The 27,411-nt window shown below is 43.6% G+C and overlaps 1 pseudogene across 1 annotated transcript; it reads right to left on the bottom strand.

Moving 5' to 3' along the window:
• Positions 1-19,472: 19,472 nt before the first annotated feature.
• Positions 19,473-22,080, bottom strand: LOC309662756 (TIP41-like protein pseudogene; annotated as a pseudogene). The gene has a single exon. The product of its transcript is annotated as a TIP41-like protein pseudogene (transcript).
• Between the last annotated feature and the right edge of the window lie 5,331 nt (positions 22,081-27,411).

The raw sequence follows: 27,411 nt of genomic DNA, 5'->3' as shown, positions 1-27,411 counted from the left end.
AGCAGAACCCCTTTCCTGCTGCCTCCTGGGGGACGCAGCCTGGAGCCTGAGTCCGGGCTGAGTGACTTTGCAGGTCATGCGATGTGGAGTTCCCTCGGCCTGCCTTCCCTGTTGTAAAAATAAAGGTAAGTGGTAGCCAAGACTACAAAAAAAAATGTGCTTCTACTGTAAATAAAATAGATAACTGACAAGGACCTACTGTATAGCACAGGGAACTATACTTAATACTTTGTAATAACCTATAAGGGAAAAAATCTGAAAAAGAATATATATATGTAAACTGAATCACTTTGCTGTACACCTGAAACTAACACAGCACTATAAATCAACTATACTTCAATTTAAAAAAATGTGCTTAATGTACAGTCAAGAAACATCTGCTGAGTGATTCCTGCATGCCAGTCTCTGTTTTGGGACATTCTGCTTTGATTTCAGCACTTTTCTAACAAGTGGTGTTCCCGAGGCCAGCTGTCTACAAAGGCAACTCAGTAAACCCAGCTGCATGGTGTGATTCAAGGTGCAGAGAAAGGCATCTTTTTTTTTTACCAAAAAACAACAACAACAACAAAACCAAAACCAAACTCTCCTAAACAACAAAACATTCTAAAAACAACAGAAATGTCTCAGTGTGTCCTGAGGGGAAAGTGGGGATATTTAAGGAATCCCTTGGGTCTGAGATGAGTTTTGTATGGACTCCATCCTTCTGGCAGGTGCTCACTGGCGGCTGGGCGGTCTCCTGGTCCAGGATATGACTTTTTAAAATATTCTTTTCCATTATGGTTTATTACAGGATATTGAATATAGTTCCCGGTGCTATGCAATAGGACCTTGTTGTTTATCCATCCTATACATACTAGCTTGCATCTGCTCATCCCAAACTCCCAATTCACCCCTCCCCGACAAGAGGGACAACCCCTTGGCAACCACAAGTCTGTTCTCTATGTCTGTGAGTCCGTTTCTGTTTTATAGGTAGGTTCATTTGTGTCATATTTTAGATTCCACATGTAAGTGACACCATATGGTTTTTATCTTTCTCTTTCTGACTTTTTTCACTTAGTACGAAAATCTCTAGGTCCATCCATGTTGCTGCAAATGGCATTATATCCTTCTTTCTCATGGCTGAGTAGTTTTCCGTTGTATATATGTACCACATCTTCTTTATCCATTCATCTGTTGTTGGACATTTAGGCTGCTTCCATGTCTTGGTTATAATGCTGCTATGAACATTGGGGTGCATGTATCTTTTCAGATTATAGTTTTGTCCAGATATACAGGGCATGACATGGCATTGAACAGCACAGGTACACGGTTCACGTGCTGTATACATGTTTGTGTTTTATACACAAAAAGAGTAAGATGTTTTTCACCCCTTTCAAACATCCCCAGTGCAATGCAGGCATGTAGATGGAAAAATGATGATGGTGAAGATAAAGACTCACAGAGGGCATTAGGAGATGCCCGCAGCTGTCCCTATGCAGTCTCACTCTGTGCTGGACGCTCTCCCAAGTACTTCAGAGGATGTATGGTTTACTCCTCACAGCAATGTTGTGAAGTACTTAGTCGATGGGGAAACCGAGGTGAAGGGGAGTCAAGTAACTTGTCTGCAGAAGTGTCCATGCTTGGAGTTGATAAGAAGTCCGGGACTTTGGTTAATCCTCCCACTTCTGGTGACCACACCCAAGAGTTCCCAACAGCTGGGTGTCTGTTTTCTCCTTAATGACTTGCAGAGAAGCAGATTCTTCAGGTTCCATCCCTCGGCTTCCCCAGCATGGACCACACCGACTTGATGTCAGTGAAACTGGTGTCTGGTGAGTGCAGTGAGCGGGTGGGGCGGGGACGGAGGTGGAGCTGTCCCTCTACCACAGCTCTGCCCTGGAAGCCGGGTGCTGGGAAGGTGGTGGTCTGTGTAGTTGATTGAGTTAAACTCTAACCTCTACATAAATGTCTTCAGTTATGCATTCTAGAAGGACCACGTCCAAAAAGTGAAACTAGCAGAGGTCCAATAAAAGTCCTCTTTTGGGTGTGGAGAAAAGGGAACCCTCCTACACTGTTGGTGGGAATATAAATTGGTGCAGCCACTATGGAGAACAGTATGGAGGTTCCTTAAAAAACTAAAAATAGATCTACCATATGATCCAGTAATCCCACTCTTGGGCATAGATCTGGAAAATATGAAAACTCTAATTCGAAAAGATACATGCACCCCAATGTTCGTTGCAGCACTGTTTACAACAGCTAGGACATGGAAGCAAACTAAGTGTCCATCGACAGATGAATAAAGAAGAAGTGGGTGAGAGAGTGTCATGGACATATATACACTACCAATGTAAAATAGATAGCTAGTGGGAACCAGCCGCATAGCACAGGGAGATCAGCTCGGTGCTTTGTGACCGCCTCGGGGGGTGGGATGGGGAGGATGGGAGGGAGGGAGATGCGGGAGGGAGGAGATATGGGAATGTGTGTATATGTGTAGCTGATTCACTTTGTTATAAAGCAGAAACTAACACACCATTGTGAAGAATTATACTTCAATAAAGATGTTTAAAAAAAAAAAAAGAAGATGTGGTACATATATACAATGGAATGTTACTCAGCCATAAAAAGGAATGAAATAATGCCACTTGCAGCAACACGGATGGACCTACAGATTATCATACTAAGTGAAGTCAGACAGAGAAAGACAAATATCATATGATATTGCTTATATGTGAAACCTAAAAAACAGATACTAATGAACTTACATACAAAACAGAAATAGATCCACAGACATAGAAAACAATCTTATGGTTACCAAAGGCGAAAGGCAGAGAGCGATAAGTTAGGACTTTGGGATAAACATATACACGCTACTATATATGAAACAGATAACCAACAAGGACCTACTGTATAGCACCGGGAACTCTACTCAGTATCTTGTAATAACCTATAATGGAAAAGAATCTGAAAAAGACTACAAATATATATATATACACACACACACACATATATATGTATATATATAAACTGAATCACTTTGCTGTACACCTGAAGCTTTGTGGCTTGAGGGATCTCAGTTCCCTGACCAGGGATTGAACCTGGGCACTCGGCTGGGAGAGAGCGGAGTCCTAAGCACTGGACCGCCAGAGAATTCCCGGGATATATTTTGAATCAATAAATGATACAATTTTTTTGGACAGATTGGATGGGAGCGTGAGGTAAAGATGGGTCAAGGATGACTCCAGGAAACTGAATGGGAAACTGGAAGGATGGAGCTGGGACAGATCAGGACACAGTATCAGGCATGGAATTTGAGGTGTCCACAGCACAGCCAAGTAGAGGTGCTTTGCGGAGAGTTACAGAGGGGAGTCTGGAGTTGGGGGAGAGGGCATGGCTGGGGAGTGAGCTTGGAGGGATTGTTTCAAGCCCTGAGTCTGGATGAGGACCCTCAGGAAGAGGAGGGGGCTGAGTCCCGGGTGCTCCAGCCTTGAGAGGCTGGAAGAGGAGAAACCACAAAGCAAGCCAAGAGTGGATTGGGTCGGGGAGAGGGGAGGACTGGAGGACTGACGTCCTACAAGCAGAGCAAAGAAAGAGCGTTCAGGAGGAAGGAGGGGGAAAGCGAGGTAAATGCCGAGGAGCGCGTGGTTTAAGGAGGGTGCTGAGAATTGGCTCTCATATGGAGACACAGGGTGGTCACGGGGGTTTGACGAGAGCTCTTTTGGTGGAAAGCTGATGAGAATGGCTGAAGGCAGACCCTCCAGTGAGGAATTTGGAGGCAGCGAGTGCTGCAACTTTTCCCAGGAATTTTAGTGTAAAAAAGGAGCTGAAAACTGGGAAGATAGAATTAACATTAAGCTATGCACCCAAATGTCAACAATTGCACCCCTAGGATGATGAATGTGCTTCTTAAAAAATTTGTTGTGACTTAAAAAATAATTCCTATACTAAACATGTTAATTTTGAACAAAAAAAGTTCTAAAATCAACATTGGTGTTTGTACAATTTCTTGATAGCCAAACCCTCTAATCAGCTAAGTTCTTAAACAGAGAACTGGGGGTTGGGAGCCCCCCCATGGATGTTTTCAAATTTCCCTTAAAAATGGGGTGGTCTTACCTTTTTACCTGGGCTGAGACACAATATTGAATTTCTCCTTAAATTACTAAGATCCATTTTATGCTGGCCTGTGTCTAGAACAGGCCTGAATAAATTGATCTACCCCCTGTCAGTGAAGGGCTTTTAAAAGGATCTTGTTACCTTTCAGTCTTTTAGCATGAAAGTCAAGGGGAACTTCCCTATGTCAGGATTATTCCCATGTGACCTGTATTTAGGAAAGTATGTGGGGCAGCCACTGGTTTTACTTGCGAGGTGATTATTAACAGTGATAAAATAGTAATAGCTACTATTCACTGAGTGTTCAACAGGGCCCACATACAATGTGAAGAGCTTTATCTACACTTGTTCATATAATCAGCACAGTAAACCTATGAGTTAGATATTCTTGTTATGCCCCTTTTCATGGCTAAGGCAGCTAAAACTCAGAGATCATATATCTGGTAGGGTCAGATTTGCCTGATCAAAGTTCAAGTCCCAGCCCACTCTCAGGAGTGTACAAAACTGGGTGAAAACCCCCTTCCCCTTGTCCAGGCCCTGCTACCTATGGGTAGGTGGAAGCAGTGCAGTGGGTCCCCCAGTGGGACAACCTCTTGGAAGTTTTCAATCAAGACTTTGGAATGAACAAAAATGGATTTTCTTACTGAAGGAAGAGTTTTTCTACCTTCTGAGCTTAAAAACTAGTCAAGAAAAGTGAGCAGTAATGTCTGTAACCCCGGCCTGTGATAGGGTTTCAGCAAATCCAGTCTCCGGTGTCACTGTGAGGGGGTCAAGCCCCCATTTATCTACATCAGAGGGAGTTGCATCTTAGCAATGGGAGAAAATGTCTTAAAACAAACGCCTTCAAGAAAACAAAAAACCCAAAAAACAAAATAAAACAAAAACAAACAAAAAACCAAAAACAAAAGAAAACAAACTCCTTCAGGTTGTGTATCCAAAAATTACTCCTGTGGTAATTTTATTCCCCAAATAAAAGACCCTCATACTGTTGAGTTCCATTAAAAAATGTCCCTTGTGAACCCTCTTACACTATTGGTGGGAATGTAACTTGGTGCAGCCACTATGGAAAACAGTGTGGAGGTTCCTCAGAAAACTAAAAATAGAGCTACCATATGATCCAGCAATCCCACTCCTGGGCAAATATCCAGACAAAACTCTAATCCAAAAATATACCTGCACCTCTATGTTCATAGCAGCACTGTCCACAATAGCCAGGACATGGAAACAACCTAAATGTCCATCGACAGCTGAATGGATAAAGAAGATTTGGTACATATATACAATGGAATGCTATTCAGCCATTAAAAAGGATGAAATAATGCCATTTGCAGCAACATGGATGGACGTAGAGATTATCATACTAAGTGAAGTAAGTCAGACAGAGAAAGACAAATATCATATGATATTAATTATATGTGGAATCTAAAATATGACACAAATGAACTTATCTATGAAACAGAAACAGACTCACAGACATAGAGAACAGTCTTGTGATTGCCAAGGGGGAGGGGCTGGGGGAGGGAAGGACTGGGAGTTTGGGATGAGCAGATGCAAACTATTACCTATAGAATGGAAAAACAACAAGACTGTACTGTATAGCAGAGAGAACTGTACTCAGTATCCTATGATAAACCATAATGGAAAAGAATATTAAAAAAAAAGAATGCACATATATATGTATAACTGAATCACTTTTCTGTACAGCAGAAACTAACACAACATTGTAAATCAACTATACTTCAATAAAAAAGAAAAAAATGTCCCTTGTTATTACACGGATTTGACTGTTTTGCCAGCCAGTGACATCCCTATAAAGTGGAAAAATTTGTACAGTAAGTTCAATAAATAGAATAGATATTTCCCCTAGTCCCCCCTTTATGAAGCGGGATGATAGCATCCCTCACAATTTAGAGCTAATGTAAGCATTTAGCACATTGACTGGCCATACTAAAGGCTCGGGTAAATGTTAGCTGACATTAATAATAAATTTGCACTAGATGACTAACATAATTAGCATATCAAACACTGGCCTAAGCATCACACGCTGCTTCTTTAGCTGAAATACCTTCTTTGTAGGCAAATTGTGCTTGAGAGATGCTTAATAGTTTTCTTCTCTGAAGTAGATACATCTTTCCCCCATAATTTGATTTACTCTGTAAGGTGAGCCCAGTCAGTTATTTGGTCCCTTCGATGGAGGCATCAGTTTTGTATACCTAAATTCATACGGATTCAACATTAGTGGAGAAAATCTGAGTTGACCAAAGGTGCTGTCGGGTGCAGACTGCAAATATACTCAGGTGTATAGAGGAAGTAGAGTTTCTTTATGTTGTCCATAAATGCAGTTTTCCTCTAAATTAACTTTTAAGTCCTTCTAGGTTTAAAATAGTCCAGCCTGATTAATTCATTAGATAACATATTCAAATCTTTAATCTCCCATATCCTCTCCAAGGTGGCATCTGGTATCCTGCAGTGAAGGAAGACATCTTGGATCCCCGCCCCTCATCTGATGCCCACATCCCTCCCACTCCCCACCATAGCCTGCCTGGAGGTCTCCTGTCCCCAGGATTCCCTGGGCCAGACGGAGTGTCTTTCCCTTCCTTTTCTGGTTGGATCTCCTTCCCTTACAGAAAAATGCTGGTCTGAAGTCTCCCAGGCCTGGTCCCTGAAGTGTCAAATAGATTCTAAAGAAATGTACTCAGCCATAAAAAAGAATGAAATAATGCCATTTGCAGCGAGATGGATGGACCTAGAGATTGTCATACTGAGTGAAGTAAGTCAGAGGAAGACAAATGTCATATGATATCACTTATATGTGGAATCTAGAAAAATGGTACAAATGAACATATTTACAAAACAGAAATAGAGTCACAGATGTAGAAAACAAACTTATGGTTACCAAAGGGGAAAGGGGGGGAGTGATAAATTGGGAGATTGGGATTGACATATACACTCTACTATATATAAAATAGATAACTAATGAGAACATACTGTATAGCACAGGGAACTCTACTCAGTACTCTGTATTGACCTATATGGGAAAAGAATCTAAACAAGAGTGGATATATATATATATAACTGATTCACTTTGCTGTACAGCAGAAACTAACACAACATTGTAAGTCAACTATACTCCAATAAAAGTTAATTAAAAAAAAAGAAATGTAGCAAATCCTTTCTCTTTTTTGCAATTCTTGACTTTTAAGCCTATTGTTTTGTGAAAGAGGTTGTGGCCTGTTCACGTTTTGCCCTGGAGAAGTGAGCCCCAGTCCAAGAAATGGGGGGTTGCAAATGGAAAAGGAGGAGATGGGGTTAAAACGCCTTGATGGAATATCGACACGATATCATCCCTGTAACTGTGTCTTGGAAATGAGTGAGAACCTGGCCATCCAAATGGCCACATTAACTTGAGTAACTGCCATCTGTAAGTGACATGCGAAAATGGAAGGATGTACCAGATGCTTCATAACTGCTGTGGTGATGGTGTGCTCACAGAATTAATGGTGAACAATGATTAGAGTGCTGACGGATGGTACTTTGAACACCAGGAGCTGCAGTGAACAAGCTCTGTCATCATCGGAAAAGAAAAAACAACAAGAGGGGATGTCAAAGTTTGTGTTCACTGAAGTTCCCATATGGATCCAAGATTGTTGCCGTGATTATTTCTGCTCCATGAGAACCATCTGCTTTCTCACACCAGCATCATTTAACATCAGAAGGACAGGGTGTCAGCCTTAAATTAGGAAAAAAATGAGTAGCTAGAACTAATGAGAAGGGGAATGTTGATCTTCATTTATTAGTTTCCATACTCCCAGTTGTTAAAATAGACCCATGTACTCTAACCCCCTACTCACCTTTGTCCATCCAACTCGGTACCTTCGTCCCCCCCCCCCCTCCCTCCCCACCTCCCTCCTTTCTGCCCTCTTTCCCTCTCTCCTTCCCTCCTTTTCTCTTTTCCATTCTTCTGTCATCCTGTTCCAAACCCTCTGACTGCTCCAGCTCCCTTCCCTTCGGTGTGCCTGTTACAAGTGGTCATCACTATACAAGTTAGCATTTGACTTAAAAAACAAAAACAAAAAAACCAAACTGATAGGAAACTGAAGCCCAGCAAGGCTGCCATTGAAGCCCCGCTGCCAGGCCATGAACTGACCTCCAGAAGGACACAGACAGCTGTCTTTCCTGTCATGGATGAGACGCCCAAAGCCCCGGTGGGCCTTGTGCATTTCTCCTTCTGTTGAGGCCTCATTCCTTCTCCAGTTCAGTTCAAGTGGTTCTGGTGGGACTGAGCCCACTTTCCAGATGCAGGGGTGAGTCTATGACTTAAGTGACCCCATGGTCAACTTTGGGGAAAGGCTGAAAGGGACCTTGGCTCAGAGGAAAGGAGAGACAAGAGCCAGGAGAATGACCTAGGGTCCAGATGCTACTGTTTGACATCCTGGATCCAGCTGTACCTGAACTCATCCTGTGAATTTCCCAGTTACATGAACCAATTAATAAAAACACAATGAATGGAAAACAAAATAGTGCTAGGCACTGTCTTATGTTATTTTAAAAATTATTTCTAATATTTTAAAGTCATCTTCTCTACAGGGTGACATATGCTTCCACTGAAAACAATCCAGTGTTCCTATTCTCCAGCATTAGTAAATGTTAAATGAATATTTCATGACTGGCTAATAATTATGAGAATAACAATAATAGTTATTTTAAAATATTGTGGCCTAAATAGTGTTGAAGGCAGAGCTTTGGTTTTTGGCTCTTGTTTTGCTTTGTTTTTTGTTAGGCCCTTTCTAAGTGCTTCATGGTATCAGGAAGTAAGTGAAGTGAGATGAGTTTGGGGTTAAGCTTGGAGTTTTGTCATTGTTATTATCGTCTCATGATCAACACCATTACCGCTCAATGACTGAACACTTAAATTTTTGTCAGATGTGTTCTCCTACACAATTCTCAAAATAGTCTTAATGACACAGGTATTACTCCTTCCATTTTGTAAATGAGAAAACAGGACTCCAGAGAGCTTACTAACTTTACTTTTAAGTCATCAAATAATAAAATTAATATTATGTGTCAAGAGTAGTCTGAGGTTGTACGAATATGATCACGTGTTATTCTCAAGACAATCTTCGTGAGGGAAGGTATCTTTGTCCCCATTTCACAGGTGAGAAAAATGAGGATCTCAGTGAGCTTAGTAACTTCATTAGTCAAGTAATGACTGAGCTCAAATCTTGTGCCCAAATACTGTGCAGGATGCTAAGGATACAGCAGTGGAAAAGTCAGACACGGTTGTTGGCTGTCTGGAATTTAGTTTAGCAGGAGAACCTACAGTCTAGTGGTGGGTGATAGCGTCCTGGTTCATCCCAGTGTACACACAACCATGGTGGAGCTCAGCAAGTGGACCCAGGTGCAGGTGATTGACTTTGTATCCTGATGCTGCCCTAAGATTCTGGCAAGAGTGACCCAACTCTGGGCCCTATGCTTTAGAGAGTCCTGTGTATCACAGACACCAAAGTAAGTTTAATTGAGAACACATTGTGATTTCTGTCTCTTGGAGCTCAGGACTGGCATCTAGTGATTTATATCCTTTAAACATCCAATCTCATGACTAATACCTTTCAGGCTCCAGGGAAACGCTCCTTTATAACTTTTATCTTCCATCCTCAACATAACAGTTGACTGTTGGAAGGTAACCAGGTCTGTAGGCTGTGCCACTGCAGATTTTGGAGATGAACACTGCTTTGGGAGACAAGGAGGATTTGAGTTGCAGAAGCACTTGGTAAAGGAAAAGAGAAGTTAATTAAGTTGTCAAATTTTCCCTTGAAGACAGAGTAATTAATTTGTCAAATTCTCTCTCTCTCAGAACACGTGAATACAGCAGAGTCTTGCAAAACAAAGTGTCATTTCCCCTAGTGTCGACACCCATTTTCTTTCTTCTTTTCATGTTCCAATTAGAAGGACTCTCCAATTAGGCCATGATTCACAAACATTGCACACGATGGCTGAGGAACATTTTGCAATATTGTATGTATGTCTAGATATAACACTGTAACACACCATACTCTTCTTTACATTGACATTTAGATAGATAGTGAATGCCAGAATCATAAATAATTTTATATTTAGATGAATCATTTCAAAGATTTAATTAACTTTTGAAAAAGTTTAAAAAGAGCTTTATTTAAGTACATCTGATTTTAAAACTTGATATTCGTTACATATAATTTTACATTGCCTTAACTTTAATAGATAATTTTACCTATTTTTGAAGAAAAAGAACTTTTTGGAAAGTTTAGGAAAAATAATTAAAATTTTTCATTGACATGTTTGAAGAAAATAGATTCAAATTTTGTTTACATTGAATACAATTCCGTTTTGTTTTTAAATTCCTTATATCATTACTGATAATAGAAGACAAATGATGTATAAACCTTTATTTAACATATGATTTTTAAAAAAATTTTTTATTTATTTATTTAATTTTTATTTTTGGCTGTGTTGGGTCTTCATTGCTGCGTGCGGGCTTTCTCTAGTTGCAGCGAGCGGGGGCTGCTTTTCGTTGCAGTGGGTGCTCATTGCGGTGGCTTCTCTTGTTGCGGAGCAAAGGATCTAGGTGCGCAGGCTTCAGTAGTTGCAGCACGTGGGCTCAGTAGTTGTGGCTCACGGGCTTAGTTACTCCGCAGCATGTGGGATCTTCCCAGACCAGGGCTCGAACCTGTGTCCCCTGCATTGGCAGGCGGATTCTTAACCACTGTGCCACCAGGGAAGCCCTAACATATGATTTAAAAAAAAAAAAAATAAATAAAGAGAATTAGGAGAGTAGAAAGGGGCAGGATTGGTGGTGAAGTGAAGAGTGGGGGCTTTGCATGTTCAATAAACCAGAGCTATTTGGAGATATGGGCTCACACAATGATTTTTTTAAAATGGAAATATACTTGATACACAATATTATGTTAGTTTCAGGTGTATTACATAGAGATTTGACATTTGCATACATTATGAAGTGATCACCACGATAAGTCTAGTAACCATCTGTCTCCATGCAAAGTTATTAAAATATTATGAACCGTATTCCTTATACTGTATGTTACATCCCTGTGGCTCATTTATTTTATGACTGGAGGTCTGTATCTCTTAATCCCCTTCACCTATTTCACCTCGCCCCCCCCCCCACGTTTGTTCTCTGTATCTGTATGTTTTCATTTTGTTTTGTTTTGCTTGTTTTATTTTTTAAAATTTTATTTTTATTTTTTTGGGGGGACAAAGAACAATGAGTTTTATCTTGGACATGCTCTTCTTCTTCCCCTGGGTGTCCCTGCCCCTTCTGATCTCAGGTCCAAGCTGTTTTTTTTTTTTTTTTTTTTTTTTAAATCATTAAGTTGATAAGGTGTGTGTCACTTTATTATTATTATTTTTTTTGATAAATTTATTTATTTATTTATTATTTTTAGCTGTGTTGGGTCTTCGTTTCTGTGCGAGGGCTTTCTCCAGTTGCGGCGAGCGGGGGCCACTCCTCATCGCGGTGCACGGGCCTCTCACTATCACGGCCTCTCTTGTTGCGGAGCACAGGCTCCAGACGCGCAGGCTCAGTAGTTGTGGCTCACGGGCCCAGTTGATCCGCGGCATGTGGGATCCTCCCAGACCAGGGCTCGAACCCGTGTCCCCTGCATTGGCAGGCAGATTCTCAACCCCTGCGCCACCAGGGAAGCCCTTTTTTTTTTTTTTTAAATATCTTTATTGGAGTATAATTGCTTTACAATGTTGTTCTTGTTTTATTTTTAAGATTCCACATAGAAGTGAGATCATATGTTGTCTTTCTCTGTCTGACTTATTTCACTGAGCATGATACCCTTTAGATCAATCCATTTGTAGCAAATGGCAAGATTTCATTTTTTATGGCTAATATTCCAACATAGATAAATACCACAAATTCTTTACCAATTGGAAATTTAAGTTCCTTCCATATCTTGGCTATTGTAAATAATGCTGCAATAAACATTGATGTGCATATATCTTTTTGAATTAGTGTTTTTGTTTTCTTCATGTAAATACCCAGAAGTGAAATTGCTGGATCGTATGGTAGTTCTAGTTTTAATTTTTTGAGGAACCTCTATACTATTTTGCATAGTAGCTGAACCAATTTACATTCCCATCAACAGTGCACAGGGGTTCCCTTTTCTCCACATCCTGGCCAACACTTGTTTTTTCTTGTCTTTTTGCTAATAGCCATTCTGGCAGGTGTGAGGTGATAGCTCATTGTTTTTGATTTGCATTTCCCCAGTGATTAGTGATGTGGAGCATCTTTTCATATGTCTCTTGGCTATCTGTCTTCTTTGGAAAAATGTCTATTCAGGTCTTCTGCCCATTTTTTAATCAGTTTTTTTTTTAGATTAAATTTGTTCGATATTGAGCTGTATGAGTTCTTTGTATATTTTGGATGTCAGACCCTTATTGAATATATCATTTGCAAATATCTTCTCCCATTTAGTAGGCTGCCTTTTCATTTTGTTGATAGTTTCCTTTGTTGCTCAAAAACTTTTTAGTTTGTTGTAGTCCCATTTGTTTATTTTTGCTTTTATTTCCCTTGCCTGAGGAGACAGATACAAAAAAATTTTGCTAAGACTGATTTCAAAGAATGTAATGCTATGTTTTCTTCTAGGAGTTTTATGGTTTCAGGTCTTACATTTAAGTTTGATTCATTTTGAGTTTATTTTTGTGTATGGTGAAAGTAGTTCAATTAGATTCTTTTGCATGTAGTCGTTCAGTTTTCCCAACACCATTTACTAAAGAGGCTGTCTTTCCCCTATTGTATATTCTTGCCTCCTTTGTCATAGAATAATTGAACATAAAAGTGTGAGTTTATTTCTGGACTCTGTTCTGTTCTACTGATTTATGTGTCTGTTTTTGTGCTAGAACCATAGTGTTTTGATCACTGTAGCTTTGTATGATAGCTTGAAGCCAGGGAGTGTGCTATCTCCAGCTCTGTTCTTTCTCAAGATGGAGATGAATTACAGATGCAAGGATGTTTCAATATCTGTAAGTCAATCAACGTGATACCACATTAACAAACTGAAGAATAAAAATTGTGTGGTCTTCTCAGTAGATGCTGAAAAGATGCTGATGAAATTCAACATCCATTTATGATAAAAACTCTCAACAATGTCAGGATAGGGGGAACACACCTCAACGTTACAAAGGCCATATATGATAAACCCATAGCTAACATCATAATCTGGTAAAAAGCTGAAAGCATTTCCTCTAGGAACTAACTCTTTGTTGAAATTCTTTCTGTGTTCATCCATTCTTCTCCTGAGTTTGGTGAACATCTTTTTAATCAGTTCTTTGAACTCTTTATTGGGTAGATTGCTTATCTCCACTTTGTTTAGCTCCCTTCCTTCCATCCTTCCTTCCTCCCTCCCTCCCTTTCTTTCTTTCTTTCCTTCTTTCTTCTTTTTTGAAATATTGCACTCCTTTCTTTTTTAAAGAAATATTTATTTATTTATTTATTTAGCTGGCCATGCCGTGCAGCTTGTGGGACCTTAGTTCCCCTACCAGGGATTGAACCTGGGCCCCTGGTAGTGGAAGCACGGTGTCCTGACCACTGGTCCACCAGGGAATTCCCTGTGTAGTTCTTCTTCTGAGGCTATGTCTTGTTACTTTGTTTGAAACATATTTATGTCTCCTCATTTTGCCCTGTTCTGTGTTTACTTCTACGTGTTAGGTAGGTCAGTTATGTTTCCCAATCTTGGATGGGAGGGCTTATGTAGGGGATGTTCTCTGGGGCCCAGCAGCATGCTCCCCTCTGGTGACCAGATCTATATGCTCTAGGGGTGTGTCCTGTGTGGCTTGTGTGCCCCCTTCTGTTGGGGTGGGGTGGGCTGACTACTGTAGGTGTGCTGGTAGGCAGGGCTGGCTCCTGGCCTGGTTGGCTGTGAGACCAGGCCACATGCAATGGCTATGGGGTCACTGGAGGGCAGGGTAGGCTTCCTACATGGTTAGCTGTGTGGCCCAGGAGGTCCTGGGGCTGGTGCTGGCCCCCCAGAGGGCAGAGCTGGGTCTCCAGCACTAACAGGCTAGAGGGAAGATTCAAAAATGGTGTTTGCCAGCACTGGTGTTATCATGGTAGAGTGAGCGCCCCCAGATGGCTGCCGCCAACATCTATGTCCCCTGGGGGAGTCCCAGGTCCCTCCTGCCTCTCCAGGAGGCTCTTAAAAATGAGCAAGTGTCTGACCCAGGCTCCTCTCAAACTACCGCCTCTGCACTGGGTGTGAGACTTTGTATGCACCCTTTAAGGGTGGATTATCTGTTTGATGTAGTCCTCCAGTTCTCCTGAACATAAGCCCTGCTGGTTTTCCAAGTCAGTTGTTCTGGGGGCTCCTCTTCCCAGTGCAGGGCTGGGGAACCCAGGTGGGGCTTGGCCCCCTCACTCCTGGGGGAAGACCTCTGAGATTGTAATATTCCTCCTTGTGTGGGTCGCCGACTCAGGGGTGTGGGTCCAAACTATACTGTGTCTCTGTCCCTCCTAACATCTCGTTGTGGTGTGGTTCCTTTTTTATGTCTTTAATTGTGGAAAATCTTTTCTGCTAGTCTTCGGGTCTTTTTCATAGAAAGCTGCTCTGTAAGTCGTGTAATTTTGGCGTACACTGATTTGTTGAGATCTTAGTAAGTTGCAGGATCTTTTCAGTGGTTTGAGTGTCTGGACCAGAACTGTCCAACAGAAACAGAAAACAAGTCACATATGTAATTTAAAGTTTTATAGTAGCTACATTAAGAAAATAAAGAGAAACAAGTGAAGTCAATTCTAATAATGTATTTTATTTAACCTATCAAATAGTGACTAAAAATGATCATTAATGAGTTAATGAATTTTTCATCCTTAGTCTTAGAAATCTGACATGTATTTCACACAGAGAGCACCTCTTCACAGGGACTGGCCACATTGTGGGCGCTCAGTGGACATGTGGCCATGGCGATCGTGGTAGACAGTGTGGGTCTGAAGCCTCATTTGGAATTCTGTGTCTGAGGAGCCTTAGAGATTTATGACCCTCTGAAACCAGGATCCCATAAATGTAGTTCTCCCTGGCTTTCCTCCTGGGCTGCATGGTCAGTTAGCGCTCCTTTACGGCTGGCACGAAGTCAAATCCACAGGATGTGAGTGGCCACCCTGAATTTATTTCTCAGAGGATTTGCAGCTCCTACGAAGTGACAGACCATGGGACCCGGAGTCCCAACCACAGAGGAGGTAAATATGTATCCAGAGTCCTTGGCCCACAGATTTTTGCTGACAAACATTTCTCTATATCCCAGTAATGGCTATATGGGAGCCAAAATTTGGAAACACCTCATTTTCAAAATGAGGTTGGTTATCTCAAAAATATAACGTCCTGAAAGAGGATCTTTAGCATCCTTTTGAGTTGGAGAAAACAGTGCTTTTGAACTGACATTCCAGAACGAATCTTCTAGTTCTGAAGAAAGTGAACATTTTCACAGTCAAAGAAGGTGTCAGGAATTTGAATTTCGAACTTGACTGCTTAGGCATAAAGATCTGAATTTCAACTAGGAATGTGCCAAATCCACCTGTATCTCTCAGCATTTGCTGTGGCCACTTTCTTTCTATACATTTAAATCTTCCTTCCCTACCTTTACTCACGTTCTGCTGAATGATAATATTCCCTGGAGCCTGATTTAGAAATAAATGGAATGGTTAACAGCTAGCCTTTGGAGTCAGATAGAATTTTTTTTTTTTTTTTGTAGTGGGGTGATCATGGCAAGATATTTCCTCATGGCCAGGAACTAGATAAAAAGATATTTTCTCATATGTAAAGTGGACAATAATCATAGTTCTTATCTCCTAAGTTTTCACGCGGATTAAAAGAAATAATACACATAATGCATTTAGCACCGTTACTGCACATATCAAGTTAAATAAATGTTGACTGCTATTAAAATCTCTTGGGCACTGGCATCGAACTGGTTGACTAACTGTAGGCTGATGTGAATCTACTTCTTTATATATGAAATTGGTTGATTCCTAAGTAAAAATCTTGACATCCTGACAATTTGATTCTCTCCCATTGGTATGGAGGCTGGGGGGGTCACACAGAGTAAACCAGCTCGAGGTTCACCACGTTTTGCCATGTATTTATTTCTTCCTCTCCATTTGCTTTCTCCTCCTTTTCTGTTCTTCACTATTTTCCTCTCACTTTCTTTCTCTTTTTTTCTTGGTTATGACTTAGGGATGTTGGTGCCCTGAATGGGCATGGCTTCACCTCCCGGGGCAAGGGCTGGAGATGACTCTCTTAAGCTGTGCCGTTGCATGTTTGTTTATTTTCTTGTAGATGATGTCCATGCGGTAATCCTGAGATGAGAGCTGAACCCCTCGATCAATCCACTGGGCTCAGTGTGGGTTTTCCAGAAACAGTCTCTGATGATGGACTACATGATAATAATTGAAGACAGGAACGCTCTATTTATAAAGTTGGTGCAGGGCTCACCCACCCCATCATCCTGGGAAGCGGCTTGGCCCCCAGCCTCTTGGTGAGGCAGTGTAGATGCTCCTCCACAGGGACACCTGTGGCAGGTGTGACAGGGGCGGTGGAGTGGCTGCTCTGGGAAGAGAAACAGCGGGAAAGGACATGTAGACAAGTCATCTCAGTGAGACCACAGGTGGTTGGGAGGCTGGCAAGTGGCACAGGCAACAGGGCTGGGGATGCTGAGGTCCAACGGGGACCAGAAGATCAAAGCCAAGCATGCGGACAGGACTCAAAGGCCAAATGTCAGGCTGCAGCCGAGTGTGAGGGAGCCCTAGGGACCAGAGGTCAAGCGGAGCTGGTGGTCAGAAGTCAGGAGTGTAACTAGACGTCAACCCTTCATCAGCCGTTTCCTTAGACAGGTGGCCTCCATCATGCTTCCTGCTGGGCAAGGTGCTGCTTGCCATGTGGCAGATCAGGGCATGGGGGTGGGTGGAGGTATCGGATTGACTGGTACAGGATCGGGTGAGGGCAGAGTTTGACATTTTGGTGAAAGAACTGGTATTAGATGTGGTTATAGACTGAATGCTTGTGTTCCCCCAGAATTCGTATGTTGAAGACTCTAACCCCTTGATCTGATTGTATTTGAAGATAAGATCTTTATAGAGATAATTAAGGTTAAGTGAGGGTATAAGGGTGGGGGGCTGATCTGATAGGATTAGTGTCCTTATAAGAAGAGAAAGATCTCTCTCTCTCTCCCTTTCTCTCTCTCTCCTCCATGTAAGCACACAGCGAGGAGGCAGCCATCTGCAAGTCAAGAACAGGGCTCTCACCAGATCCCATCATGCTGCTGTCCTGATCTCAGACTTCCAGGCTCCAGAGCTGTGAGCAATACATTTTTGCTCTTTATAAGCCATCCAGTCTATGGTATTTTGTTATGGCAGCCCTAGCCCTAGGCTAAGACAGATGTAAGGTTTAGTTTTGGGATGCATGTAGAGAAGGGAAAGGACATGCACTTGGAGACTCAGGCAGTGAGGGCCAGCTCTCACAGAGGTCCGGTCAAGACTGGCATCTCCAGGAAGGGGATTTAGAAAAGCAAGATAGGGTCCCAGCTCCTCAGAGATTTGGGAGACCACCAAAGGCAAAACAAAAGCTCTCCCCAAAGGAACTGAGTTCTCAGCATTGGAACACAAGATCCAAATAGCACAAGAGCAGGGAAAACTTGGGTCACTCACCGAGGCTGGTCACAGCTCTTTAAACTTGAACTGGAGGGCCTGAGTGGGAAGGGTAAGAGGGGAGAGGGTAAAGTGGACCCAGATACAGGGAAAGTAGGGTAGAGAGGTTGAGGGTGAGCAAGGCCTGACAGCCAAAATTTTTGCCTATAGATGAGTGAAGCACATAGGAAGGGCATAAGAGAGAGAAGCTCAGATCTGTGAATGGCTGGATCCTTCCCTTCATTCAGGTTTTGTTCAAATATCTCTTGATCATTGTTTGATAATATATAGTATCTGACTATGTGTATATGTGTATCTATATATAATACAATTATAATATATGTATATGATATGTATGTATATATACACACATACAGTGTACAGATGTATATATGTGTAGATACATATGTAGTGTTTATATAGAGTTATTTATTAATACATATATATTTCCCCATCAGAAGGCCTCTGTTCTGGGCTCGGGGAACAGTGTGGTCAGCGGATTAGTCCTAGTATGGGAGGGAGAAGCTGGCTGATAGCATCCTGTTGGATTTACAGGACTGGGGTCTGTTACTTCTTTTTTTTTTTTTTTTGGTAAAACATTATTTAATAAAAGAAAAATCTGCTCCCTTAAATTTTCAATCTTTTATATCAACAAAACAGATTAATGCTCATTGTTAAAAAAAATCAAATACTATAAACGTATAGAGTATAAATCATCAGCCATCACAATCTCTATAGATAACACTATCCTTAACATTTAGAAATCTCTACATAAAATCTTATATAGATTCATACTTGCATTTTAAAAGTCAACATTAATATGCACATCTTTCCAAATCAGTTAAACAACTTTCTGCCATTAATTTTAATGGTCGCGTATTTTTCTACTATATGGACTGTAAAAAATTAATAAACAGAAACCTCAATTAAATAGATTTGGGAGACTAGAATGGGGGGCTCTCATACCCAGCAACCATAGCAGAGCCCAACAGAAAAAAGAAAGACTTCTCTTATTTCCCGGCAAGGACTCAACCAAGGGAAAGTCATGGATTCTCTGTTTACTATAGCACTCCCATTTTCCTTTTCCTCTCTATAAAAGCATTCTCCTTCCCTTGCCGTGTGGGGACTTGCACAGGGCTCACCATAGTTATGGACCTGAATTGCAATTTTCTGCTGATCCAGAATAAATCCAACTTTGCTGGAGAAATATCTGGCAGTCTATTTGTTGTAGGCCAACAGGATAAAAATGGCCATTTAATCAATGCTCATTCAATGGGCATTATAGTGCCTTCTTTCTTTCCTTTTAGCTATTATAAACAATAGCATTGCCATGAATATTTATATATATACAACTCTATACAGCTGCCTGATTAATATTTGTGGGTTACTGTATGTAAGAATCTTTTGAGGATAAATTCTGAAAAAAAAATCAATATTGTTGAATTAAAGTATAAGCATTTCTAAAAATTTAGATTTCAATTTTTCTGAGGGAGTAAAGTATAGCTTATTTTCAGTAGTTTACTATCACTTTTAAAAAGAAAAAGATCCATCACAGTGACCATGTTATTTCAAAGGAAAAAGAAAGTGCAGGATTTAGGAAAATACCAATCCAATCACATCTTACTGGGCTTAAATTCCAGTTCTGCCACCTATTAACTGTATAACTTGGGCAAATTACTTAATCTCTCTTTGCCTTAGTTGCCTCAGCCATATTATATAAAGCATTACTGAATTTCAAACTGTCAGACTGACAATGTAACAACATGAACAAGCCCAATGTCAGTTAGTACTTCCATTAAATGAGAATAGATACCTCATGGTAAAAGTCTTGTGTCATTCATCCTAATAAGCAACCCATCAATTCTCAAGAAAAACCGCCACAGCAAGAAAAAGCTAGAAGGCATTACTCTAATTTTCACAGTCAGGCTTGAAACTCCATGATCATGAAGTTCATCCTCAAACAGGAGAACTTCTTCAAAAAACTTAATGTGTTCTCTGGCTTTCAATTTCTCTGTATCTATTATGATCTGTTGTAGGTACAACCTTTAGCTTAAGTGATTCTCCAAGTAACGTTCCCTTACAATCTGTTGTATAGGTCCAATCACACGGTTTAATAACCTCCTGAGAGCACTCACCCTCCGTCCTGCTTTTCTGCCACTCTTCAGGCTACTTTAAGCATTCCTTGGTAGTTGTTCACACATCTTAATGCATCTGTAGTATTGAACTCAATCCCAAAGCCAGAGCCACGCTGGATTCTTAAAACGTTGTCTCCAAACATCATTTCAGGGAGAGATGGCATATGCAATTCATCAGCTAACTTCTCCACATCCGCTGACTTCATGATGTGGGTCTTGGACGCCGTCAGCTTCCAGGGCCCGAAGGACAAGTCCTGGTGGCTGCTCTGGAAGCCGTGGCTCATCATGGCCGCAGCGGGGCCTGCGTGGGCCACACGGAACAGGCTGGAGCAGCGGCATCCCACCGGGTCTGTTACTTCTTAAAGGTCAGAGGTGGGGGGGACTTTGTATTCTCAGAGCCCGCATGTTCCCTGGCTGCTCTCCTAAAAGTCTGGGCTGGGGGAGGTGCTGGGAGGGCCTGACCTCCTTGCAGAGGGTGCCCGTATGCACAGGTCGCCCCAAGTCCATCTTTTCTCCCAGAGATTGAGCAGGATTCCTTGGTCTGGAACGTCTCTGCCTGGCCATAGGGTCCCGCTTTCTCTGGGATTCTCCTGTCTGTGTGTCCAGGCCACGCTTCTGCTCCGGTTCGTTCCTGGTCCTATCTCTGGCGATACTGAAACTGAGCAGGACCCTGTTGGGCTCCTGGGCATGGAAGCCTTTCAAGCGTTTGTTAATCAGGGAAGGGAGGGTGTGCAGAGACAAGGGAGGAGCAGTCAAAAGAAACCACAGCACAGCTTTGGGGGCAGGGCTCTGGCTCCATCTCAGCTGACGCACATAACAGTATCTCTGAGCTCTTCTGCAGAGCTAAAACCCCCAGCAAAGGGAAGATGTTAAACACTCGATGAAGCATTCTCCATTCCAGAGAGAAGGGCACAGTTTGACAACCTTGAGAACCAGAGAAGCTCATCAGGAGACCACCTGAGGCCAGATGAAAGGAGTGCAGGCCCTGCACTCACCCTGATCCTTTTCAGCAACCCCGCCCTTGAACCACTGCTGTAAAACTCCTCACCAGATCCTCCTGGGTTGGGACACAGTTTTGAGAGGCACGAGCCTGCTGTGCCCCCCTTTGCCTGGCAAAGCAATAAAGCTATTCTTTTCTACTTCACCCAACACTCTGTCTGCAAGATTCAGTTGGGCACCGGTGCACAGAGGCCGAGTTTTCTGCATCAATACTGCCGAGCTGGTTTATTGTGAGCCCATCACGCGCTGGCCTCTGAGCACGCTATGCGTATCGGGGCGTTTAATCCTTGTAGCCACTCAAGAGGCAGCTCCTGATACCTCCATCTTTCCACTCAGGAGAAGCCTGGGACAGAGAGGCACAGTGCCCTGGCCGAGGCTGTGCAGGTAGCCCAGCGCGTGCCCTTGGCACAGGCAGGATGGAGAAGAAGCCAGGCCCACGGCCCCTGTTGCTCAGCCCCTCCTGCCACTTCTCATCCCTGCTTTGTTCTCTGCCTCACTTTATGGGGACCAGGGATCTGCCTTCAGACTAAGTGGCTGCAGGGGGGATGATGAAAGGAGCAGAGATCATCAAATGGTCCCTTGGCCCTGAAGGGACGGAGGGAGACGGGGCCACAGTGAGTCCTTAATTTCTGTTGGAGTCATAAATAGGAATCACAAAGGAGGCATCGCCTTATGGCTCAAATTGGAATAACCTTAGTTGAACTGTGTGTGTGGGCGTGTGTGCGCGCGCGTGCGCGTGCTAATGCTTTCCATTAGCAGACTTTGTGCTGGGAGAGCCAGACTCTGCCAAAGGCTGTGGAGTAGCTCACAGGTGCCAGCACCGATGCGGAACTTTTGTCCATTTTGGGAAATAAGACTTGGTTTTGAATCCAGCTTGACCCTGTACTTGCTGTGGAAACGTGGCCAGGAGACTCAAGCACTCTAAGCTTTAGTTTTCTTATCTGGAAAATGACGATGAATACAATCTAGGGATGCTTTGAAGAGGGGTTGATCTGTGGCTGTAGAGCTCGGAGCCCCGTCCTGGCGCATGGCAGGTGACCACAGTGGACATCTGTAGTATCTGCCTGCCCAGCATCCACTCACCCATCTATACTCCATCTGAATCCCCCTTTGGAATTCCCGCTCCCCTGCCTTCTGACACAGAGGTGGGTGAATGACCCTGGGCTGGCCAATCAGAGTCACAGAATCTGGTCCAGGGCTGGGCATGTGACCTCATCTAGGAGAAATAGCACTCAATCCCGAGACTTTCGCTGGAATGACTTGGACAGAGAAGAACTTGGCCAGGAGCTGCTGGTGGCCATCTGGGACCCACATTAATAGAGCTTTCCTGAGAACAAAGCTGACAGGCGAGGGAAGAGAGTTGGATGGATATAAATCCATCCAAAGAGAAAGAGACGAGCCTGATGGCATCCTTGGGCCCAGGATCCAGCTGTGCTGCAGTTAAGATGTGCCTCTGCGTTTCCCAGGGACACAGACCAACAAACTCCCGTTTACTAGGTCAGCCCCTCACAGTGGAACGTGTCTTGGTGGAGTCAGTGCTCAGTACTATTGACAGGGGGAGAGGTGTGCTCAGAGAATCCTATCCCCACACCCCGCCCTCTGCACCTCTTCCATCAGGCTGTTCTTGAGTTATATCCTTTTATAATAAACCATTAATCTAGTAAATTAAATGTTTCTCTGAATTCTGTGAGCTGCTCTAGCAAATTAATTGAACCCAAGGAGGGGATTGTTGGAACCTCCCATCTGTAATCCGTTGGTCAGAAGCACAGGTGACAATCTGGACTTGTGACTGGCATCGGAGGTGGGCGGGAGGGGGGCAGGCTTGTAGGGCTGAGCCCTTAACCTGTGGAATCTGATGCCATAGCCAGGTAGATAGTGTCAGAATTGAGTTGAATTGTAGGACACCCTGCTGGTGCTGGAGCATTTCTTGTTGGTGTGGAAAAATCCACACACACATATTGGAATTGGGTGCAGAACCTTCAGTAGCCAAGCTTGATACGTTAAATGAAGCAATCCAGTCCAGTCTTAGTGTAATAGGGAAGAACAAATCTGCCTGCACATTAGAGCTGTTTCTTTTACTTTAACCTTTGTATTCTATTGCTTTTGCTTTGAATTAAGAATGTTGCCTCTAGCCTGAAATATACAGGACAGCCCATTCTCAAGGCTCTGACCTTTAAGGGGATAACATGTTTCCATTCACATAGAGATAAAAAGTTGCAGGACAGAGAACAACATTTGTCTTGTTTTAGGTTTACCTGGACAAAGGATTCCTGCACCAAGAAGTTGGTAATGACCAACGATGGCCTTGCCTTTAAAAGTGACTTGCTGAATCCCTTCGGGGAGTTCGGGGTATTTTGGGGCATGAGCCACCCATTCTTGCGGGGCCCTGCAGTAAATCCCTCCCTGCTCCAAACTCCGATGTTTCTGTTTGGCTTTACTGCGCGTCGGGCCCGTGAACCCGCATTGGGTAACAATTTGTCCATCATTGACACCTTGGATAGCCTCCGTCAACAATTTATTTTTCTGGTCTGTTTTCCCATCTGTAAGAAAGGTGGTTGTTCTAGGGAAATTTCCAGGGCCTTTCAGGTGAAACATTCTTGCCTCATTCAGGGGAATTTACGGCCCCAGTTACAGGCAGTGGAAATTATTCTGGCAGTGCCTCTGAAGACCTATTCTCTTCCTCCTTCTGTCTGTCAGCGGCCGCCCCCCTCTTCTGCTCCTCTTTGCCTGCTGCCATGCACGTCGCCAGAGGGGTCAGCAGCGCTGAGTGGGCAGGACATGACAATTCCATTGCCCATCCGTGATTAGCACGGCTGTGTCTCTTAATCCACATGCCGGGCAGAGTATGTTTGATGTCTGGCCAGCGAGCGGGTTGGTTGGAGCTGTGTCAGGGATGACTCCAGCTTGAACCAGCGAAGCCTGGAAAGTGACATCTTTTGGCTCACTGCCTGCTTGGCGGGGATGGAGAGCAGGACGTGGGGGGCCACCCAGACCGGGCCGATCTAGTGACTGACGCGTCCATTACAGTGCCAGGCTTTCATGCTGGAATGACCCGGACCTTGCTGTTGCCGTTGTTTATTTGTTTGGCCCGTGGAGACTGTGCAAACCAAATGGCATGACACCCGTGTCGGGGCTACTCATGCCGATTGTGACAGCCACGGGAAGGACTGGAGAGAAAAGGCTTCTGGGGACAGACAGTTGGAGACGGAGAAGGCCTATTCCCCGCTCACTAATGACCCTAAAATTGATTCAGTGATCCAGAAACTCCAGAAGTAAAGCCATTAGTCACAATGTTGTCAGGGAGAAAAAAGAAAGAAAGAAAAAGCCGTGCGTTATCATTTCGGAGCTGATTCCCCACAAGTGCCCATTCTGCGCGCCTGAGTGCCTGGGCCAAGCTGCCTGGTGTAATTATTGTTTGCCCTGCATGGGATCAAGGCAGGCACGTGACCAGCGCACCCGAGCGTCAGCCAAGGGCCAGTGTCCCGCCGAGGGAGCGTGGGGGGAAGGACCGGCCTTCCTGGCAGTGGGCTGGCGCCTGTCTCCTCGAACCATTATCCCATCAGCTTTAAGGGCTGCTGAGTACAGCCGCCAACAGTGGGGGAGAAAGAGCCCCAAAGGCACTTCTAGGACATCTCTAGGTTGAGAGGGAGAAAGAGAAGAAAATGTTAAAACAGGAATGGTGGGGCTCCAGCCGTACCCCGCTGCTTGGGGGCGGGAGCCTTTGTCCTTTACTTGCTTGTCACCCCTAGGAGACTATATTTATTTATTTATTTTTTAATTAATTAATTAATATATATTTATTTTTGGCTGTGTTGGGTCTTAATTTCTGTGCAAGGGCTTTTTCTAGTTGCGGCAAGCGGGGGCCACTCTTCATCGCGGTGCGCGGGCCTCTCACTGTCGCGGCCTCTCCTGTTGCGGAGCACAGGCTCCAGACGCGCAGGCTCAGTAGTTGTGGCTCGCGGGCTCTAGAGCACAGGCTCAGTAGTTGTGGCTCACGGGCCCAGCTGCTCCGCGGCATGTGGGATCTTCCCAGACCAGGGCTCGAACCCGTGTCCCCTGCATTGGCAGGCAGATTCTCAACCACTGCGCCACCAGGGAAGCCACCTAGGAGACTATAAATTCACAGAGGGAAAGGCTCTTGTTTTCACTTTGCAATACCAGTAACAATAACAAGAACAATAATGACAGTTTTTATTGATTGATCACTATCAGCCGTGTTCTTTTTTTTTAAATTGAAGTATAGTTGATTTACAATACAGTGTTAGTTTCAGGTGTACAGCACAGTGATTCTGTTATGTATATATCTATATCTATTCTTTTTCAGATTCTTTTCCCTTATAGTTTATTACAAAATGTTGAGTAGATTTCCCTGCGCTATGCAACAGGTCCTTGTTGATTATCTGTTTTATATACAGTAGCGTGTGTATCTGTTAATCCCAACCCCCTAATTTGTCTCTCCCCCTCTTTTTCCCCCTTGGCAACCACAAGTCTGTCCTCTATGTCTGCGAGTCTGTTTCTGTTTCGTAGACAGGTTCGTTTGTGTCGTATTTTAGATTTCCACATACGAGGGATGTCACATGACACGTGTCTTTCTCTGTCTGACTGACTTCGCTGAGTATGATCATCTCTAGGTCCACCCATGGTGCTGCCAATGTCAGCCATGCTCTATGCGGAATTCTTTGCATTTCTGAACTCTGACCTGCATGGTAGATTACCACTCTTTGAGACAGGGAAACTGAGGTTCCGAGCGGTTAAGTGCATTGTCCAAAGCTGTGTGTGGCCGAGTTGGTATTCAGACTCATACACCTTTCATTTTCCCGCATTCCTGACTCCGATGTTACACTAAGTACTAGATAAATATGTGTGCAATGAATGAAGAAATTGACAGGCCATGTTTTCTCTTTTCTACTGCACTGCTATGGCTGAACACTGAATTACCTTCCTTCTGGTTTCCAACGGCAGGCGGGGTTGGCTGTAGGCAAAATGTGAAACCTCACCCTCTCCTTTTCCTGTGCCTTACTTCTTTTCTGAGCGGTCATTCCGGACCTAGGAGCAAGACCGAAGAATGGATAAAACAAAATAAAACTTTGGATCTCAGCAGAGATGGATGTGAATCCTGGCTCCACCAAACGCTCTGTTGAGTGAGTTAACCTCACTGAGCTTCAGTTTCCCCATCTATTTAATAAGAATAACAGACATTGCTATAGAGAGCCGTGATGAAGATTTGGTGGTGAGGGTCTGGTGGCTTGGCCCATACACGTGGTATATGGGTGCTGGGCTCAGAGAGGAACCCACCAAGTGGAAGTTCCCACCTTCTTTCCCTCTGACACCCCCATTTTTCTCTCTACTTCCCTCTGGGCTTCAGGAGCACATGCTAGGGTCCTGGTTCCGGGAAGATGAAATGCCACAAAAATGAAATTCTGCAAAACCGCAAAACTCAGTTCTCTGAACTTTAGTCATTTAAAATTTCACACACAAAGCTTGGGAGCTGTTCATTTAATCCAATTCAGTTCAGTTCCACAAACGTGGACCCCACGCCCCTGAACCTGGCATGGAGCTGGACTGGGGATGCAGAATTCCTATCTCAGGATGCTCACATTCAGGTCCTGGCATAAGGGAGAGATATTTAAGTGAACAGTTTGAAACCTGGTCCCCTTGAGTGCAACAGGGAAGTGTGTACGGAGCCCCACGGGGCACAGGGAAACCGTTGCCGAAATTCAGCGTCTGTATGCTGGTGTCGGATTAAATCTTGGAGACAGAGTTTTGGGTGAAGTAGAAAGAAATCGCTTTGCCAGGCAAAGGGGGCCACAGCGGGCTAATCCCTCCAGACTGTGTCCCTCCTTGGAGGGGGTAGTGAGGTGTCTTATAGTGTTCAAGGAGCAGGGCGTGGTCAGCTCGTGGACATTCTTCTGATTGGCTGGTGGTGAGGTCATTGGGAGTCAGCACCATCAACCTTCTGGTCCCAACTGGTCTGGGGTCTACGTGCTGTGGGCAGCATGCAGTTAACTTCTCCCACCTGCGGGGGGTTTCAGTATCTGCAAAACACTCAAAGGACGTGGCTCAGAATATGATCTGTAGCCCTTGAGGAGGAGCTAAAGGTCCTTGACTTTGTTTAATGGCTAGAGTATTATTATATTGTCTTGCTTCACTGTTTTCCTTCCTTTCTGCATTTTCTCCCTTCTCTGATTAAGTTTGCCCTTTGACTAGTTTTTCTATAGACAAAAAGCAGGCAGAGATGGGTGGAGGTCTATTCTGGAAAGGCCTCTTAGGGTCCTGCTCGGTTATAAAACTAGGGTGGGTGGAAGGGCAAGTGTCTGGGTGAGGCTTCTTAGAGGAAGTAATGAATAAAGTGACTTGGGAGGATGAATATGTGTGTGCCTGGGAGGGAAGAAGGTGGGAAAGGCTTTTTCAGCACAAGAGCCAGGCAGTGAAAGAGACAGAGAGACGGTGCCTCTTGTTGAAAGGACTGGAGAATAATTTCATAGCATTATATGTGGAATTGTTGAATTGTTCTCC

This window comes from Balaenoptera physalus (genome assembly GCF_965194825.1).
Source record: "Balaenoptera physalus genome assembly, chromosome: 6".
Lineage (NCBI taxonomy): Eukaryota > Metazoa > Chordata > Mammalia > Artiodactyla > Balaenopteridae > Balaenoptera > Balaenoptera physalus.
Note: the sequence above shows the minus strand (reverse complement) of the source record. Positions and strands in the feature narration are given on the sequence as shown.